General features: G+C 55.1%; 1 pseudogene; it reads right to left on the minus strand.

Annotated features, from left to right (window-relative positions):
* Positions 1-11877: 11877 nt before the first annotated feature.
* Positions 11878-11995, minus strand: LOC112481810 (annotated as a pseudogene).
* Between the last annotated feature and the right edge of the window lie 6491 nt (positions 11996-18486).

Below are 18486 nucleotides of genomic sequence, written 5' to 3' on the forward strand. Positions count from 1 at the left end.
CAGCCTCCGCCTGCTGAGGTGATGCCACGGTTCTGCACCATGAGGGCGTGCAAATGTCCCCCGACACAGCCCTTTCTGATGCCGCTTGGTCCTATCTGGCCCCTTAACTGCCGGGCCTCTGCGGGCTCCCTGGGCCCCCCCATCCGCTCTCCCAGGTGCTGTCTGTCCAGTCCCACACCTGCGTGTCCCGCGCCGTCCTGACGCCGAGTTCTCTGCTCATGGGTCCTACTGCACATGGGTGTCTCCTGGGGGCCTCCGTCCCACTGCAGTGGACACTGCACTCCCCTGGGTCCCACGTCATAGCGAATGCCATCTCGGTTAGCCACCACCCTGCACGAAGAGCTTGGGGCTGTCCCTGATCCCCTCTGGCCCTCGCCCTCCTTGTCCGACTGATGTCTAAGTCCTGTAGGTTCCTTTTCTTCCCCTCTTGAACTGGTCACTTCTCTCCGGCTCCGCTGCCACACTCTGGTCCAGTTGTCACCTGGATTACTAACAGCAAATTCATGGTCTCTAAACGATCTCCTCACACAGTCTTGCCACACAATCTTGCCACTTGGCCTTCTCCTCCAAGCCAGAGGGACGTCGCTGCCCCGGGCCCTCCGGTGCCTCCCTAAGCCTGCCGCATAAGCTCCTCGCCAGGCTGCCTGGGCTCTGTCTCCAGGGCCCCGGGCCGACGCCTGCGCCACGCCGGCCAACCTCGCCCTCGCTCCCAAAGCCACACGCTTTCTGGTCTTCGCGCAGGTTCTTGGACACACAGTGCTCTCTCTGGATGCCACACCTTCACAGGGCAAGTCCCCTGCCTGGAACAATCGTCCCCTCCCCCATTCCCTTCACCTGGCTAACTCCAGCTCATCCTGCAGAGCTCAGCTTCAATGGCGCTTGCTCAGACCTGGTCCACCCACCCAGACCACACAGGCTTTGCCGTGGGCCTCAGCAGTGGCCTGCGATCCCGTCTCCCTACCTCTTGACACACCGCTCCCCTCCCCGGCGGGTTCGTCTTGGTCATCACGGTGGCACAGCGAGCATTGCTACTTGGTGCTCGGCAGTGCTCCAAGGAGCAAACGGATCTGCACCTGCACAATGGGCTTCTCCCCAAACCCCTAGAATGTGGACTGAGCTCGTCCCTGGTCCCCTGGGGAGCCTGCCACAGGTCTCAAACAGAGCAGGCATTCAGAACATGTTTACGGAGAAATTGAGAAGAAAATATCTCCTCCTCTAAAACCCTGGAGCACCTAGAAATTCAGGGGCCTCACTCACGAGGCAAAGGCTGAAAAGTCTGAAGAAGGAGCGAGGATTGATGTGAAGCATGCAGCAAATCAAGCCGCTGTGGCCGCCACGGGGAGAGCGGCCTTGTCTCCGCGCGGCCAGCAGCTGTGACGCAGGCGGGCGGGCCTTACAGGAACTCGGCGGCCGCCCGCGGGTCTGGATTCCTGGCACTCCTAACTCAATTTGGCCATCTCTCTCAGCGTCCTTTCTTGGAAAACGGATGAGCTTTCTACTCTGTGATGCCTGGGCAAGGCCTGGGCTATGTGCTGACAAGTGGGGAGCCGGATGCAGTCCAGCCAGGGGGAGACCCAGAGAGCTGTGTTGTTCTGGGGATTCCCACCCAGGCAGGAGGAGGAAGCAGAGGAGGGACACACAGTGCGCCCCCCGGCTTCCTTCTCCAGCCCTTCCCAGGTGGCGTGGTCACCTCTGAGGCAGCTGGGCCTGGGATGAGATGGCAGGAAGGGCGTTCACAGGTGTGTCCTGAAGACTCTGGGCTCCAGCACCCACGCCCAGGGTGAGGGACCCCCCAGAACCACCCAGCTCATCCAGAGACTCCAAATGCACAGCCCCGAGGTAGCGGTCAGGGCCGGCCAGAGCCTGGGGGAGGCCTGAAGGTGGGACCACACTCTTGCTTGGAAGGTGGAGGGCCTGGGAGAGGTCCCTGGGGCCACTGCCATTTAGGCCTCAGCCTGAGATAGGCCTGGTCCCTCAGTGACGGTGAGCATCACTGGCGCCACCTACTTCCCCAAACACACAGCTCCACCATGCCAAGTGGCCATGCAGCTGGAGCCGGAGGCCAGAGGCCAGCTGCTGCTTCTCACACAATTCACCATGTCGGCCTCCAGGGGTCAGGCCCTGCCCTCCACCCCATGGGCCTGCACCCCGCAAGCCTCTCCTTTTAAACCACTTCTTGGACCCCCCTCTCTTTAGGCTTCACTGAGCTCCCCACATCCTGAAAAGCAGTTTACCTGGATCTTCCAAAACCCTTCCCCACCTGACAGCTCTTATCCTTTCTGTGAAAATGTACAAACTGCAGCCTGAACTGACCACCCTCCTGTCACCCAGCCAGGAGGCCAGGTCGGAAGAGAACTCAAGAGCACAGGACAGAAAGATTATGAAATGTAGGAATGCAGAGCCTTTATAAAGTGGCTGTATTCCCTGGCTCAGTGAATACACATACCCCGCTACAAAAAATATTTTCCAAGTTTGGCTTTTAGGTTCTTGGAGAGAAAGAAGTGAAAAATCTAATTTTTGAAACCTTCATAAATACATACTTTCTTTTTTTTTTAATAAAACTACTTAACTGAATCCACTTTGCCTGATGAAGTAGGGAAAACCAAAGCTCCTGAATTTTAAAAGCTTCCATTAAAGCAGCTTTTCTTTCTTCAACAAATAATGCATCGAAAAATAAGTCAGAAGGCCTCGTTAAGCCCAAGGCCAACAGGAACCCCGAGCAAGCCCAGGAGGCCGGGGCGGGGCCGGCAGCCTGCCCGCCTGATTTCTGCGGCAGCTCCGGCCACAGGCGTGGCTTTGAACCACACGGAATTAGAACTCTGCGGTGTTTTTTGCAGGTGGCACAGTATGTCTTCATTGGTGCTACGGCAGGCTCGTAAATTAAAATAAAAAGCTGGCGAGATGGAGGCTAGAATGTGTCCTGGGGAGGGAGAGAAAGCAGCAGAACAGCGCCCCGGGGTTGGCGGCTCCCGACACCTCCCCGGCTAACATGGGCGCCCCATTTCCTCAGACCTCTGAATCAAAGGCCCCAACCCTCCCAAGTGGGGCGCAGGCTGGCTGCATCTCGAAGAGGGAAAGGCCTGTGCCCCAACCATGCTCGTGTGCCACCCCTACTCCCCAGTCTGCCTGGGACAGGGACCTGAGGAGGAGACAGTGTCCCATGCAGCCTACGCTGCTGGTCAGAGGCCAAAGGAAATGACCATGGGTGGCCACTGGCCAGGGCACTCTGCAGCTGTGTGTGTGTGTGTGTGTGTGTGTGTGTGTGTGTGAGTGAGTGAGTGAACTGGCTTCGCCTTAGCTCAAGCGTGCACACGTTCGTTCGAGGGCTTTGCGGTACCCGTTAGATGCACCGGGCACTGTGCCAGCACCAGATACAACAGAGAAAGTCAGAGGCGGGCCCTGCCTTTTTGTGACCTACATCCAACTAGGGGAGGAAGGCATCACACAGGACCCTCGGGAATCACCGGCCGTGGTTGTGCTCAGCACCCAAAGGCCCCGTGAGGCCCTGTGAGCGGGGACCCTCGCCCGACGCGGCCTCTCGGCCCCTCGGGTGTTCTACACAGAAAAGGCTGTCCATCTGCCTCCGCATCTGCCCTCGCCCGCTCCCACCCCGCACTCTCCAATACCCTCCTCCGCCTTCCGAACCCACGGCCACGCCACCTCTGCGAGCCTCCCCGTCCTCGCCGCCACCTCCCCAGCTGCACGGTCCTCAGCTCAGGCTCCGTCGAGGAGCCAGATCCTGTCACAGCTCAGTTTGGGAGGATCACACAGACACGCTCCTCCACAAAGCAACCTGAAAACACTCGGTAAGAGGAGAGCGGATTCGGGGCAGGAATCGGCTTCCTGGTGGAAGCTTCCTGGAAGAAGCCAATCTGAGTCTATGCCAGGGGAAGTTAACCGGGGGTGGGGGGTGGTTGGGAGGGAGGAACAAGGTACCCTAGGCAGGACCTGGCCCAAAGCTCCCAGGGGTCAAGCAGGATGCTGGCCACCAGGGGCAGAATGCCTCCCTTGCCATGACAGTGCTCTCTGCTGGGGAGGCCACCCCAACGAGCCTGGAGGAACAGGAAATCCCAAAGGCAAGCAGCTCTAGGAGGTCCCCACAGGCTCCTCAGCAGACACTGAGCAACCTGACGGAGCCCGCATCCAGCCGTGCGGAACTCACAGGAAGTGCGGGATTGGGGCGGCCCAGCCCCCGCCCCAAGCATCCAGGCCAAGGACGTGGGGCCACGCAGGGCAGCCAGGGCAAAGATGATGATGCCACAGATCTTGAGCCCTGTGGCAGAGACTGCCGCTGAAGCTGACCCTCTCCACCACGGCCTCTGTCCCCAGGAGTGTTCGCTCTTATGAGGAGGAAAGATGGCACTTAGGTCCTTTTACGGAGAGGGAACTGAAGCATGGCTAATGCAGCTCGCTCAAGGTCATGGCGCATAGATGGCAACCTAGGGAGGTCAAGTCTGTGGCCGGGGACGGGGGTGCTGGGCATGGCAATTCCAAGCGGAGCACGGGTGTTCATGGTGTGCGGGCTGGGTTCAAATCCTGCCTCTGGAACTTAATGGTTGTGTGCCTTTGGGCCGGCCACATACACACTGAGCCCAAGCTTCCTCTCCCTCAAAAGAGGAACAGACGCCTCCCCAGCTGCATGGCAACTGGCCGTGGACCTGGCCCAGTCCAGAGCAGCTGTGACAGCATATTCCCTACAAACTGGGGTCAAGTCTCCTGTTGAGAGGGAGGCAGAGGTGGGCATAAGGGACCTGAGAAGGCATCAACCTGGAGGACAGGTTGATGGGAGGGCCACCGAAAGGTATCTCCCCAGGTCACCCAGGCAGAGTGTCACCAATGTAAGTCATGGACCTCACCACACAGCAGAAGCACCAAGGTTATTTAGAAAAGCACTAAGAACTGTTCCCTGGGGCTCTTTACGTAAAGACAGATAAAATCAAGAGGCTGGCGGGGCCTCCGGGAGGCTGACAGGAAGAGAGACGCACTTTAATATTTCATGAGTGTCCCATTCGCGACACAGCACACATCGTCACACTTGGTGACTGCTTGGGAATAATGTCTCATTCAGAAACAAATGCGGACCTGCTGCTGCTCACCCCCACCGGCCCGCTGAGCATCCCGAAGCAGCCAGTGGGAAAAGACTTGACCTTCAGGGCTATGGCTGCCCATGGCACCGTCCCTCGAGCTCAGGAGCGCGAGACTGGCCGGGAGGCTCCCACAGAACCTGCTCATCGGGGTCCAGAGCCAGGCAGCTGAGCTGAGGAAGGCAGGAGGCCGAGCCCGCCATGCCTCTCAGGCCAAGCTCATACTGCTCCCCACTCCAGGCCTGTCACATAGAGCCACCCGCCAATTAGGGGATCTGAAAATCTGGGCCATCAAAGCTGCTCACCCTTCAGTTGCTGCGAAGGACAGGAAAGAGACGGGGAGGGAGCAGGAAGACGAGGGATGGGGTGTCCTCAGCTATCACTGTGCAAATCGCTGTCACATTCATTTGCTCAACAAATATGTACCAGGCACAGGTGTGAGCCGGGAAGGAGCTCCGTGCTGAGCACAGGGCAGGGGGCGTCAGACAGCAGACAGGGAAGAAGCAGGAAGTCATGTGGATTTCGCAAAGGACCCCAGAGGCAGTCTCGGTGTTCCCATTTTTCAGATGATGAAAACAGCTCAGGGACTTTAACTGCCCTCAGCAGCTCGGGCCACAGACTCAGCTGCCTGTCCTTGTTGCTAGAGGCAGGGACAAGGTGAAGGGAGGGGCCTGGAGGGAAGGCTCCGGGTTCTAGAGCTGCTCCGCCTGCAGGCAGGGGGCGCGTAATTGCCAGCCAGCAGGAGGCTCTCTCAGCTCCTCCCCTCACCCCAAAGGAAGTGGGGAGTTGAAATAAATGCCAAAGGCAGAGCCTTCTCCACTTTCGTGCACATGGCCTCCTGGGCCCCTGAACTCCCTCCGAGGACCGCCTTACAGAGCCGGCCCGCCATTCCTGGTCCTGAGCAAGTCGTCATCCACGGTCAAGGAGCAGAGGGCACCTGGCCTCCAGGGACACCCTCCCCAACTCCCTCTAATCTGGTCTGCTAATTTAAAGCGGAGGACGCTGGCCGGGAGTGACAGGCACAGGGGACGGCTGAGGGGGCGTAATGAATGCAGCTGCTGCAAACGGAAGGCAGCGCCTGTCCCCTCCGCAGCAGAGGCACAGCAGTTTAGGACGCAGCCTGGAGGACGGCGAAGGGGACACTCGGCCCCCGTTCAGGCCCGAGCCTCGCTGCAATTTCCTCACTGCTGAGTAATCACGAACAGAGCACTCCCGGCAGAGGGTTCTGGCACCGGAAGGCTGGTGGCCCAGGGACGGGCCCGAAGCGCCCGGGATTCAGCAACCGGGGACTGCCACAGAGACCGGCTAGGTGACGGGAAAACACATCTCCATCTTTTAAATATGTCCCCATTAAACATTCGGCGTGGGTTCCCAACCCTGCTCGCTGCACTCTGCAAATACAGAAGGCACAAGATGGACTGAAGGACGTGACGTCCTTCCCAAATCGTGACATGTCGGAGGGACGCGGGGCATGCAGAGAGCTGTTTTCCAGCAGCTCAAGTACACACCAAGTCATATTAGCATCTTCCCTTCAAGAAACAAGATCAGCATTTCTCTTTAAAAAAAAACCACACACACACACACACACACACACACACACACACACACACACACACACACACACACACACACACACATTATATGTTTTTGTTTTTTGGGGTTTTTTTTTTTAGCTGGCTTTATCTTATAAGCCTCAACATTTCCGGAGGGTTAACTCTGTGAAGCTGAGCTCCAGCCTGGCTCAACAGACACACACACACAGGCTTCCGGTCACCCAGGTGACACTGCCCATGCAGAAGCTAGACGAAAACTCAGCAAGAAGGAAGAAAAAAGTCGCAATATTGGCGTTTTGAGATTATAGCTCTTTCCCACGCAGAGGCTACCGAGGGACGGCCTGTGGAGGATCTGAAATCATTTGGATTGTGATCTTTAATTATGACCCAGCAGGAGGAGGACAAAGTGCCCCACTGAGCACCGGGCAGCCACCTGGGCCCTACGACGGGTGACCCTGCCTCCGAACACTGCAGCAGGGGCTTCGGCTGGACCGCAAGACCTACCCGACACAGATAAAGCGGGAGCCAGGGGTCCTGCAGATTCCGCGAGGACACACAGTGACGGGGCCCAAGGGTTGGGGACTAGTGAGCGAGCCATGGTGGGCTGCTCAGAGCGATCCAGGCTGGGCCGCCCTCGGGCGAGCAGCTGAAACAGAAGCAAATCCTTCCTCCGCTTAACGCCAGAGGGGGCACCCGGGGGTCACCAGCCTTTCTCAGAGCGGAGCCTGGAAGACGAGAGCTGGAAAGTTCATTTCGGCTGTGTCAGCGGGCCCCTGGGTCTGCTCTAGGGCCCACCTCCCAGTGGAGACCCCATTCACCTGGGGATTGTGGCCCCTCCTGGCGGGGTCCCAAGGCCCAGCAGCACTGAGACGAGCTTTCTCCAGCTATAAAATTCCCAGATGACGCCTGTCCTCGACCTGCCACCGGGGGCCAGCAGCGTTTCCGTGTGTGTCATTTTAGGGAGTTCCTGAGAACAAAACCGCCATGATGTCGCTCAGAAAGCACACCTGTGCGTTTTCTTCCAGACTGCAGCTGGAGCGGAGGCAAAACTGACCTTCCGCGTGTATTTTGAATTAATTCAGAAATACTCCATCCACAGACTATTAGGTGGCCTTGCTTCATGTGCCCTTCCATCTAAATTATTACAAGTCCCAGGACCCTCCGGCTGACATCTAACAGGCCAGATGACCAAAGCACACACACGAATCGGGTCTTCTCTCACGGCAAGGAAAGTGCCATGTCGGCCCGCCTCATCCCACCTGCCTCCACCAAAGGACGGACAAAGGATATAACATGACGTAACTAGGATGTTCGTGCTGACTATTGGACTTTACTAAGTTATTCTTTGATTCGATGCCTTTTAATAAAATTTAAATTGATCGAGCAGTTTCGGCAATGATTTCTCAATACTCGTGTGATTCTGAGGATGCCGGCCAGACGCTGGCTAAATTAATACAGCACACTCGCCTGTCAGTAACGGCTCCTGCCGAGAAACCGCCAGCCCAGGCTGTCCCAGCGGATGATGCCCCACGGCGGAGGAGCATCTCAGGAGATTCTCGGCCACCTGCAGAGCCTGGTCTCACAGCACCGCACCCCCAGCACCTGACGGGTAGTGTTCGTCAAAGCGGAATCAAAGTGTATTGTTTAAATTACGTCCACCTTCCCAACTCTCTACGCCAGGAAAATAAAAAACGCGGACGATGGTTCCCAAACACGAACTCCGACTGTGTCAAACCTGGAAAAGGCAACAGGGCCACTGTCCTAAGAGGCTTGAATTTATGGGGAAGAATCAGGAGGTGAGCAAGTTGCCTATTCACTGACACAAAAGCCTGTTCTTCCTTTTCTTGGGAAAAGCACCCTAAACTTTTACTTTAAACATCCTTCTTGCACATTCGAGGTTGGCATGTGTAGGAGCTGTGAGCGGTGTTGCTGTGCCAGGAAACACTGTGGGTAGACGGCTGGATGTTGAAGCGAGACGGAGCCTGGCCATCGGCCTGCTCACCCCGGAGGATGGCCGGGCGCCCTGGCTGCACACTGGGCACCCACCGCCCCGGGCCCGGAAGGCCACGGGCCACAGTCAAAGCCCTCCCTCCTGCGGCCTGGCCTCCAGGGCAGGCAGATAATGCCCAGACAAGGAGAGGGGCGGGGGGGCGGTGCTATCCGGGGACGTGGTGAGAGCTGTCCGGGGTCCCGGGCAGAAGAATGGTGAGTTCACAGGCATGGACGACGGGAGCCGGGAGCCGACCGCCTGATGCCTGAAGAAGGTCACGGGAAGTACCCAGATGTTACAGGAAGTATGGTGGGATCTGAGCTAGGTTCGAGAAAGACCGCGCTGGCTCTGGGGCGGGGGCAAATACAGAAGGGCTGGGTGGCCAGCCGGTCACCAGGGGCTCTCTCTCTGAGAAGTTGGGTCCACAACCTCTGGCTGAGGTGGCTCTGGGCCCAGGAATGGCCACCTTTACTCTTGTCAGGTTGGCCTGGCACCTGCTGCTCGACACAGTCTGCAATGTCCCTGAGGAGGGACGGTCACCCAGGGGAGGTGCGAGCTCGCTGTTTGGCAGGGGCACACAAGCCCGAGGTGCCCTGGCTCACCAAGGTCACATCACAGTGGTCTGGACGGAGCCAGGGGATCCCCAGCTGCCTCCATGCGGAGCCCCCAAATCAAGTGGAGGGGACTTCATCCCATCCTTTAAAATCCCTGCACCCCTCCCAGAACATGGAGACTGGGGAAGGTGGGAGCGGGCCGCCGGGGGGCCAGCAGCTGAGGCTGCAACTTAGTCTGCCCTGTCCCCTTACAGCGCGAGCTCCAAGAGGTCAGCGACTGTGTCCCCTCACCCGGCCCAGGGCCCCGATGTCTGGCAACGCAGCAACAGTGAAGGTCAACGCTGCTGCTCGGGCTCCAGGCCGTCCCGTAACTCCTGCTGCCTCGCCAGCTCACGGGCACAATAGAAACCACGCACCGGGTTTCGAAAAAGCAAACAAACCGAAAAGCAGTCAGAACAGACGAGTCACAAATATTTAAATATCGGGGCCTAAAAAACGATGTCTGTCATGAAGACGGACCTCCGTTTCCTTTTCAGATCCGGGGGACCCTGCCAGACGACAGCGAGGCAGCGTCACGGGCACGGTGGCACCGCCCGCCCCCGCTCAGCTGCCCACCGTGGCTCTGGCAGTGAGGTTTGAAACTTAGCCAAAATGCATATTTTGATTTACTTAAGAAACTTGCACTGGCCCCAGGCAAATAATAACTGTATGAAAATATTCATATTGCACCTCCCTCTCTCACTCCCTTTAGGGAAAGGCTGCCACACTCAAAAATGAGGGGGAAGGAAAATTAAATAAAAAATATATTTAAATCACCGCCACCGAGCAGGGAGGGGAGGCGGATTTCTGAGCCAACTTCCAACTCCGTGCCGCTCTGATCTGCCTCTGAAACAATCTCACTTTGCCTTCTGTTCTTAAACAGTAATTATTAGAGGCGTCAGTTACAAATGCCCAGCTCCGCCGCTCCCGTGGCCTCCGTGGTCCCTGGCCCGTCTCCGGCCCTGCCTTCCGTGTCCACGGGGTGGGACCGGCCCAGGATGGAGCCTCCGCCCGTTCCACGCGCCACCTCATCCAAGGCCAGGAGCGAGGAGAGAGGGGCAGTTGCGCCACGAGCTTCTCGCCATCTCTAACTGCCCATCGGAGCCCAACACAAGGCGCGTGTATTTGGCACCAGCTCACTCCTGTTAGGGACCGGGGCTTCCATCCCCCTAGAGAGGACGAGTCGGGGAGAACAGATCACCAGGACCATTTTGACATGAAATGAAACAGGGAATCCCTCTTCTGGAAGCTTCCAGGTCACAAAGCGGCCCTTCCCGGCTCGTCAGAGATGGCGGGCGGCTTGGAGGGCTCCCGTGGCCCCCGCGGAGACAGCCAGACGGGAACATGCAGCCCCAGCTCCGTGCCCCGGGGGGCGTGGGAGGGGCAGGGACAGTGTCAGGGAGCACAGGTACAGGGCAAGCTCCACCGGGCTGCACCAGCAGCCACCACGCACTCCGCCGACCCGCCCTTCAGCGCCTTCCGTGTCCAGGGCCTGTGTCCGGCCCCGGGACACACGAGCGAGAGAGGTAGCTATTGGCGCCGACGTGTGAACTGACACTTTCACGAATGACTAATAAAGAAGCGTGCGAAGCACCCCATGACAACCCACCGTGCCGGGGACGAGGACACCGAGGAGGGAACGTGTAATTACAACTACAGGTGTCCCCCTGCCCCAGTGCCGAAGGGACAGGCGCTGCGTGGACGGGACTTCGCTGCCATTCGCAGGAGATGAGGCTTCACCCTGCAGAGCAGGAGTCGGTTGGAGGAAAAGGAAGAACGAGGTCAGGGGAACCAGGAATGGTTCAGGGGTCGCGAGGGCCCACGCTGGGCAGTGGTGGGACAGACGGACAGGAGACAGAAGGGGACACAAGGAGGTTCACAGAACCAACGGGTCATCATTCCCCGACCCCAGGGAGCATCAAGGGCACCAGGGAGGAGCCCAGAGCGGCGAGCCTGGGCCGCTGGTCTCAGACACACCGTGAACCAGAGAGAGGACCAGTCGGGGAGGACACTGAGTTTGCTTTGGGGACAGTGAGTCTGCATGTTCAGTATGCAAAACGAAAGAGACCTGAAACAGTGCAGACTGGGTGACACGGGTGACCCTCCGAAGCTTAAGCCACCAGAGGAGCGCCGGCCAGTTCTCTCGCAAGAGAAAAGAGGGCCAAGGACACAAACCGGAGGCGCTGCCATCTCAAAGGGGAGCCAGGAAGAAGGCCGACCTGCGCGGCGACGCGGGAGCGAGACTGGCGTCAGAGCCAAGGGAGAGCGCGACTCTCCCGCAGACAAACGAGGGCAGACGACACCAGCAGACGCTGCAGAGAAGCCAAGAAGGACGAGGGCTGAAAACGGGCCAGGCGCTTTGGTCACGACGAGTTCCCAGTGACTCCCAACAGAAGCTTCCTCTGAGCGGTGGGAGGCAGACGCCCTCTTCTGCGGTTAAGGGGGGCTGGGAAGGGAAATGGCAGAGAGAAAGCAGCAGCTGGAAAGGTATGAGAAACTACACAGAAGTAAAAGCGCCTCTGTGAGCAGGGGAGAGAGAAAGCGATATGCAATAGGTGTCTATTTTTTTTTTTTCAGACGAGGCAACCCTTGGTTGACCTCACAGATTGTAAGGACCTTGTCAGCTTACAATCCTTTATTTTTTATTTATTTTTTTATGCCTACAGCACCTGGTCTTCCTAGGTGGTCTCCCATCCAAGTACTAAGCAGGCCCGAACCTGCTCAGCTTGCGAGATCAGACGGGATCAACTCGTTCGGGGTGGCGTGGCCGTAGACTACAGTAGGTCTCTAGATATATAGTTTGAACTAAGGAGCAAAGTGTGAATTGCAGATAGAATGGGAACTGCCAACAGACTGGTGCCAGTGGAAGCCACATGCGCAGACACGGCCACCCTTGGCCAGTGCAGGGAGAAGAGACTCAAGCGAGAACCCCGGTAATGAGTGAGAACGTCCCCCACCCCAGGCCCCCACCCCACCGAGCTCAATCCACAGGCTGGAAGTCAGCCGCGTCAGCTTCCAGCAGGGGCTGCCCCTCAGGACCAAGGCGCACGGCAAGTCTTCACGTTCCTTGCAACAATGAGGTTCTATAAATGGTGACCTGGTAAAAAATAAAGGCATGTCAAAGACGCGGGTTACTCTCCTGTCCCTGGGATATTCTGACACTCTGAGCCACGTTAAAACAAGCAGAAGAAGCCCTTCCTCCTGCTCCGGCAGAACGCTGGGTAACGTCAACGAGACGTGCCACGAGAAACACGGGTTATGAAAACGCGTGCAATGGTCACCGGACAGAATAAACAGCTGGAAAAGAGTCAGGACTTTTTTGTCAAGCTTTTAAGATACGTTTATTAGAGTATAATTAACATACAACACAACGTGCGGAACTTAACCTGTCTGCTGAGTTTAAGTTATGTGCGTGGCCATGGGATCACAACCCCACACGCGACTCGGCGCGTTTCCATCACCCTGGCTCTTTCCAGTCCCTTCCGCTCCCTGCCCTCAGAAAACCGCTTCTGACGCCACGGAACGACTGCGTAAAGAACGCACAGACGACCCTTGCACAGCACGGGTTTGCACGGTGCCTGTCCACTTACATGTGGATTATCTTCATTGCCCGTACTGTTCAGGATCCGCTGTCAGGGGTCCACAGATGCGGGGGGCTGACTGTGTGTTCTGATCTATACGCCACTTTAAACAGAAAAACTTGAGCATTCCCGAATTCTGGTGCCCACAGTGGGTCCTGGAACCAACCCCCCACAGATACGGACAACTTAAGTTTTGGGGGAGTCAAATATTACATGCAGACTCCTGACCGTGTGGGGCGTCGGCACCCCTACGCCCTGCGCTGTTCAATGGTCAGCTGCGCTTTGTTTTCAAAATCCATTCATTGTGTTTGATCAGCAGCTCCGTCCTTTTCATTGCTCAGCAGCATTCCACTGGGATCATTTACTTATTCATTTTTCAGATGATGGATATTTGGGCTGTTTCCAATTTGGGGCTCTATATAAACATTCTTGTACAAGTCCTTCTGTGAACATTTATTTTCATTTCTCTAACGTAAATACTTTGAGTGGATCTGCTGGACCGTATCGTAGATGTTTAATTTCATAAAAACGACCAAACCCGTCTCCAAAGAGGTTACACCATTTATGTACCTACCAGTGGCTCCACAATCTCACCGATAATTGATGCTGGCAGATGATTTTAGCCATTCCAACAGATGGTGCCTCGCTGAGGTTTTGATTTGCATTGCCCTGGTGAGTTAAGATGCTGAGTGCCTTTCCGCGTGTATCGGTGTATAGGTCTATACATTCCGACACATAGTTATGTAATCACAATAAAAACATAGAAAATTTCTACCCCCCTGCCCCAAATTCCCTTGTGCCCTTCAGCTGTCAACTCGCCTCCACCTGTAACGCCAGCAACCACTGATCTCTCTCCACACCATTCTACCTTTTCTGGAACGGCGTATGAATGGAGCCAGGCAGAGGGAGCCTTCGAGTCTGGCCTCTCTTCACTAAGCTCCGTGCGTGGTGAGATTCAGCCATCTCGTACCAGCGTGTTTCTTTTCCTTGCTGAGTAAGTAGTTCGATGAAGTTGCCGATTCATTCACCAGACGAATGACATGTGGGTTTTCGGCTTTCAGAAATCATGAACGAAGCCACTGTAAACTCACACACGAGCTGCTGTATGAACGTGCTTCCCATTCTTCTAGGGAGTACCTAGAAGTGGGGTTGCTGGGACATACTGTAGCACAGATTTACGATTTTTTTAAAGTGTAGATTTACAAGAAACTGTCCGACTTCTTTACAAAACGGCCGCAACCATGCTGCATTCCCACCGGTGCGGCGCGAGAGCTGTTATCAGGGTCTGTCTGGTTTTGAAGACATTCTAATAGGTGTGTACTAGTATCTCACTGTTTCTTAATTTTATTTCCCTGATAACTAATGACGGTGGAACATCTTTCATGTGCTCAGTTGTCATCTGTATACCTTAAAGTGTCTATTCGAAGCTCTTGTCCGTTTTTTAAAAGTGGGTTGTTTGCATGTTACTGAATTTTAAGAGTTCTTCATATATTCCGGATACAAGTCCTTTATTAGATATATGATTTGCAAACGTTTCCTCCCAGTCTGTGGCTTGTCTTTTCATTGTCTTAACAGTATCCTTGGAAGAACGGAAATTTTAAATTTTAATGAAGTCAGAAATCCATTTTTTTCCTCTTATGGGTTATATTTTTGGTATCTAAGAAATCTTTGCTTATTCCAAGGTCACAAAAACCTTCTCCCGTGTTTACTTCTGGAAGTTGTATAGTCTTCGAATCTAAAGTTAGGTCTCTGATCCATTTTGAGTTAATTTTTTTTGTTTACGGTACAGGGTACGGGTTGAGGTTCCTATTTTTTGCACATGATATCCAACTGTTCCATTACAATTTGTTGAAAAGCCTATCCTTTCTCCATTGAAGCGCCTTCGCTCCTTTGTCAAAAATCGATGGACGATCCACGTAGGGGGCTCTTTCTGGACACTCTACTCGGTCCCATTGATCCGTGTGCCCGTCCTTTTGTGATACCACAGTCTTGATTACTGTAGCTTTATCGGAAGTCCTGAGAATCAGACAATGTCATCCTCCGGCTTTGTTCTTTTTCAAAACTGATTTCGTTTTCCTGGGTCCTTTGCATTTCCATATAAACTTCACGATCGGCGAGGATGACACTGAATTCCCAGAGTTTAGGGAACACAGACACGTTAACAACGCTGAATCTCTCGATGCACAGCCCTCCGTTCACGTAGGTCTCTCATTTTTCTCCGCATGTGTCGTAGTTCAGTGTAGACGTCTTACGTGGATACGCCTGGTTTTATTGTAAGGTATTTAATGTTTTTGAAGCATTGTAAATGGTGTTGATTTTTTTCATTCATCTTTTGGCTAACATACAGAAATACGATTGACTTGTTTCCTATAGCCTTGTTAAATTCACTTATTCTTTCAGGCAGTATATGTATAAAAACTCACACTCATATCATTTACACATAAAGGTTAAATTCTAGAGTTAATTTGTCTGAAACACCAAATCGAGCCTTTCATGACTAGTAAGTGTCCAAAATTTCAAGAAGAAAAAACACTTGCAGAAAATTTATTGTAATTGCACGAGTCGAGATGGTAAAATTTCAACCTCAGCGTTTTATTTCCCTTCCTTGTTAGACTCACGTTCTCACAAGGGGTGACGGGAGACGGTTTCACTGCCTGGCAACAGGAGGCCACGGTCAGGCAACGCTGCTGGCCGTGGTAACGGGCAGATTCAGTTATTATTCTCCAGTGCCAGCCTGGAAATATGCAGATTTACCATAAGCTTCGGATAACACGACCTCTCCTCTCGCGGTCTGGGTAAACAAACTTTGAATTTCATATGTGACTTTTCAAAGAGCCCTCGATTTCGTCTTTTAAAGAGCTCCAGGGAGTGGGGCTGTCGAAAGCATTTTTTTCCACCAGCACCAGGCAGGTGTGAAAAGATCTCAATTACAGGTAACTGACGATCCAACAGTAACAAACACACAGCAGTGTGTGAAATGCATGAACTGAAGACTCTTGTCGAACAGGGAGGAGGCACCGAGTTTGTGGCTCGATTCCGGAAGCACGTGACCACGGAAGCGCATCAGCTGATGAAGGACTTGACCTGGGCCCCGGCTTCGGATGGATGTCGGCCACCGGCTGCCCTTTACCCACACTGCAACCTCACATCATCTGACCAAGGTCCTCAGTCACATCCACGGTATCAACTGCCAGGATCCGTATGACGTGAACTGCCGCCTCCGCAACCAAAGTCGAGTAATCATTCACCACGCTGGTGTTTTTGCCCCGTGGTTTCAGACACGACTTTACTATGAGGCGGTAAAACTATGTGTGTTTCGTCATCTACATAATTTTTTAACGGAGAAATAACTCGAGGGCACTCGCTGCCATTCTATCAAACGCAAGGCAGGTGAGAGCTGAGTTCCCAATTATGTTCGACCTTAAATAACACCGTTCGGTCTGGTTGTACATCCAGCCCCACAGGGAGCTGTGCAAAGGCATATATTTGGCAAGCTTTCAAACCACGGCTACAAAACATGCGCTGAAGAAAATGATTCGAAATATTAAGAAAGCAGTCATTTATTTCAGAAAGCCTGTTCACGTGAGACAATAAGCTGCTTCCCAGAATAGGCACCATCCATCAGGAAAACGCCGCGAGCCGGCACGCGCTGGCTGGAGCCTGCCTCTCAGCCCTCGCCCCGCAGTGATGATTATCCATCACCCACGGCGCACATCTGGGATGCACAAGCAGCATGGGCACCCTTCCAGGAGGCGGCAGATCCTCCCCCGCCCCGGAGAAGCACCCTTGGCGCAGATGACCCCACGGGCACTAGGACCGACCGGCTTTTCCCCACGGACACGCACAAGAGCAGGTGTGGCACGCGGGCAGAGGAGGGGACGAAGGCGGAGGGCCTGGAGCTGGGTCTAGAGCGTCCACTTCTCGGCTAAAATGGTAACAGTTCAAACGAAGCAGGCCAGGGGCTCTGTGCCAACCACGTTCCCGCCTGGAGGGTCGCTATGCGACGAGAGGCCCCTCCTGGGGGCAGGCGAGCTGGGCCGCGAGGGACAGTCCATCTGAGACGAGACTCGAAGTCCCTTCGCGCTGCGCTTCTTGAACTCTGCGGGAAACCGTCTGTGTCACCCCGAGGTGTAAGTCATGAGCCCGCTCCACCGGGTGACTGTTCCCAGCCCCCAGCCCACTCCCTCAGCGGCCACGAGCGCGACCTGGTCTGCCCGGAAGAATCTGTGTCATCTCTTCCCATCACTGCAACCTGGGGACTGGGCTACAGATGGGTCTTGTACAGTACACGCAATAATTAGTTTTCTCTAAATCCAGACACGCTAAATTTTAACAAATATTTAAGTTTCTCAAGCAACTTTAAGGAACACTTCATGAGCCAACCACAGTAACCCACCGACCCACTGGAACCTCGACTTTCCAAGGCAACAACCTGGGAGGTACAGGGTTCCTCAGCACGAAACGGCATCGGCACCAAAGAGGAGCACGTGGACTGGAGGGAGCCGGAAGCTTCTGCAAGCGCCTTGGCCGACCTCACGATTCAGTAACGGGCGCCACGCACACTGATCGTGGGTCACACACGCTGCCGGGCATGCTGCACGCGCTCGCCTGACCGTCCACGTGGGAAAGCGAGCGCTCCTCAAAGACTCGCCAGGATGCCTGACCACAAGAAGCCCGGCACGCGAGTGTGCTTAGAACATCCAGTTGACTGAGCCAGCGTGCTGACTTCAAAAGCGATCAAGCGAAGGGCTGAATCAGAAAAGTGAAAGTTTAGGGGTGTGCGGTAGATGGGGTCTCACAGTTTGTCACAGAGAAAAATGGCTTCCAATAAAGACAGGCTCACTGAGTGTCCGAGAACTAAGAAAGCAAGGACTGACACGTACTCCCAACTCTCCCTGCCACCAGCAGACCCCAGGGACACACCGGCTCACCGGCCATCGTCTTGGGAAAGCAACCCGCTGTGGTTACCTGCTGGTTACCTACGAGACCCCCCGTAAGCTGGCTGAAACCCCCTTTCCAGCCCTGCCTACCCACCCTCACTTGAAAGCTTGCCAAATATATCTCGACCTGGCACAGGCCAGGCCCTTTCACGACTCTGCCTGCCCTCACCCTGCTTGTCCCCTCCAGCCTGAACCTGTTCTCCGGTGAGGCAAGTGGGGAGCCAGCCGGTCAAGGCATCTTGGCTCGGGCGGCATGGGGCGCCGGTCACCCACATCGAGGGAGAGATTCTCCTAAAATCTAGTCTGATGAGCTGATGCTCAACCAAAAGCAACCCTGTCCTGCACCCCAGGGCTTTATTCCTAGGCCTCGGTTCCAAAAAGATCCGTTTCACTATAAATTAACGCATACGACCCGACCACTAAAATAACGTCCTGACGAAGGCAGCGACATGCACGAATGGAGAGCTGCACAGGGAGCTTTGCTAAGCAGACGGGTCTCCCGAGTTCCACTACCCAGTCCCCGACTCGCATATTTGAGGCCAAAGTAAATGCTGAGACAGACAGCTCGGAGCAGCATAACGGATTTGAGACTCGGTGAGTGGGAAACGGGATTCTTTTCCTCCCAAAGGAAGCTGAACGCGAGGGTTTGATTAACTACTTGCGGCGCCTTCAGCACCTGGCCAGGTGACGGTCCTCCAAGGTTCCGACGTGGCACCTTGAACTGTGGGTCCCCAACTGTCAGCCG

The sequence above is a fragment of the Pteropus alecto genome, unplaced genomic scaffold (assembly GCF_000325575.1).
Source record: "Pteropus alecto unplaced genomic scaffold, ASM32557v1 scaffold125, whole genome shotgun sequence".
Taxonomy (NCBI): Eukaryota; Metazoa; Chordata; class Mammalia; order Chiroptera; family Pteropodidae; genus Pteropus; species Pteropus alecto.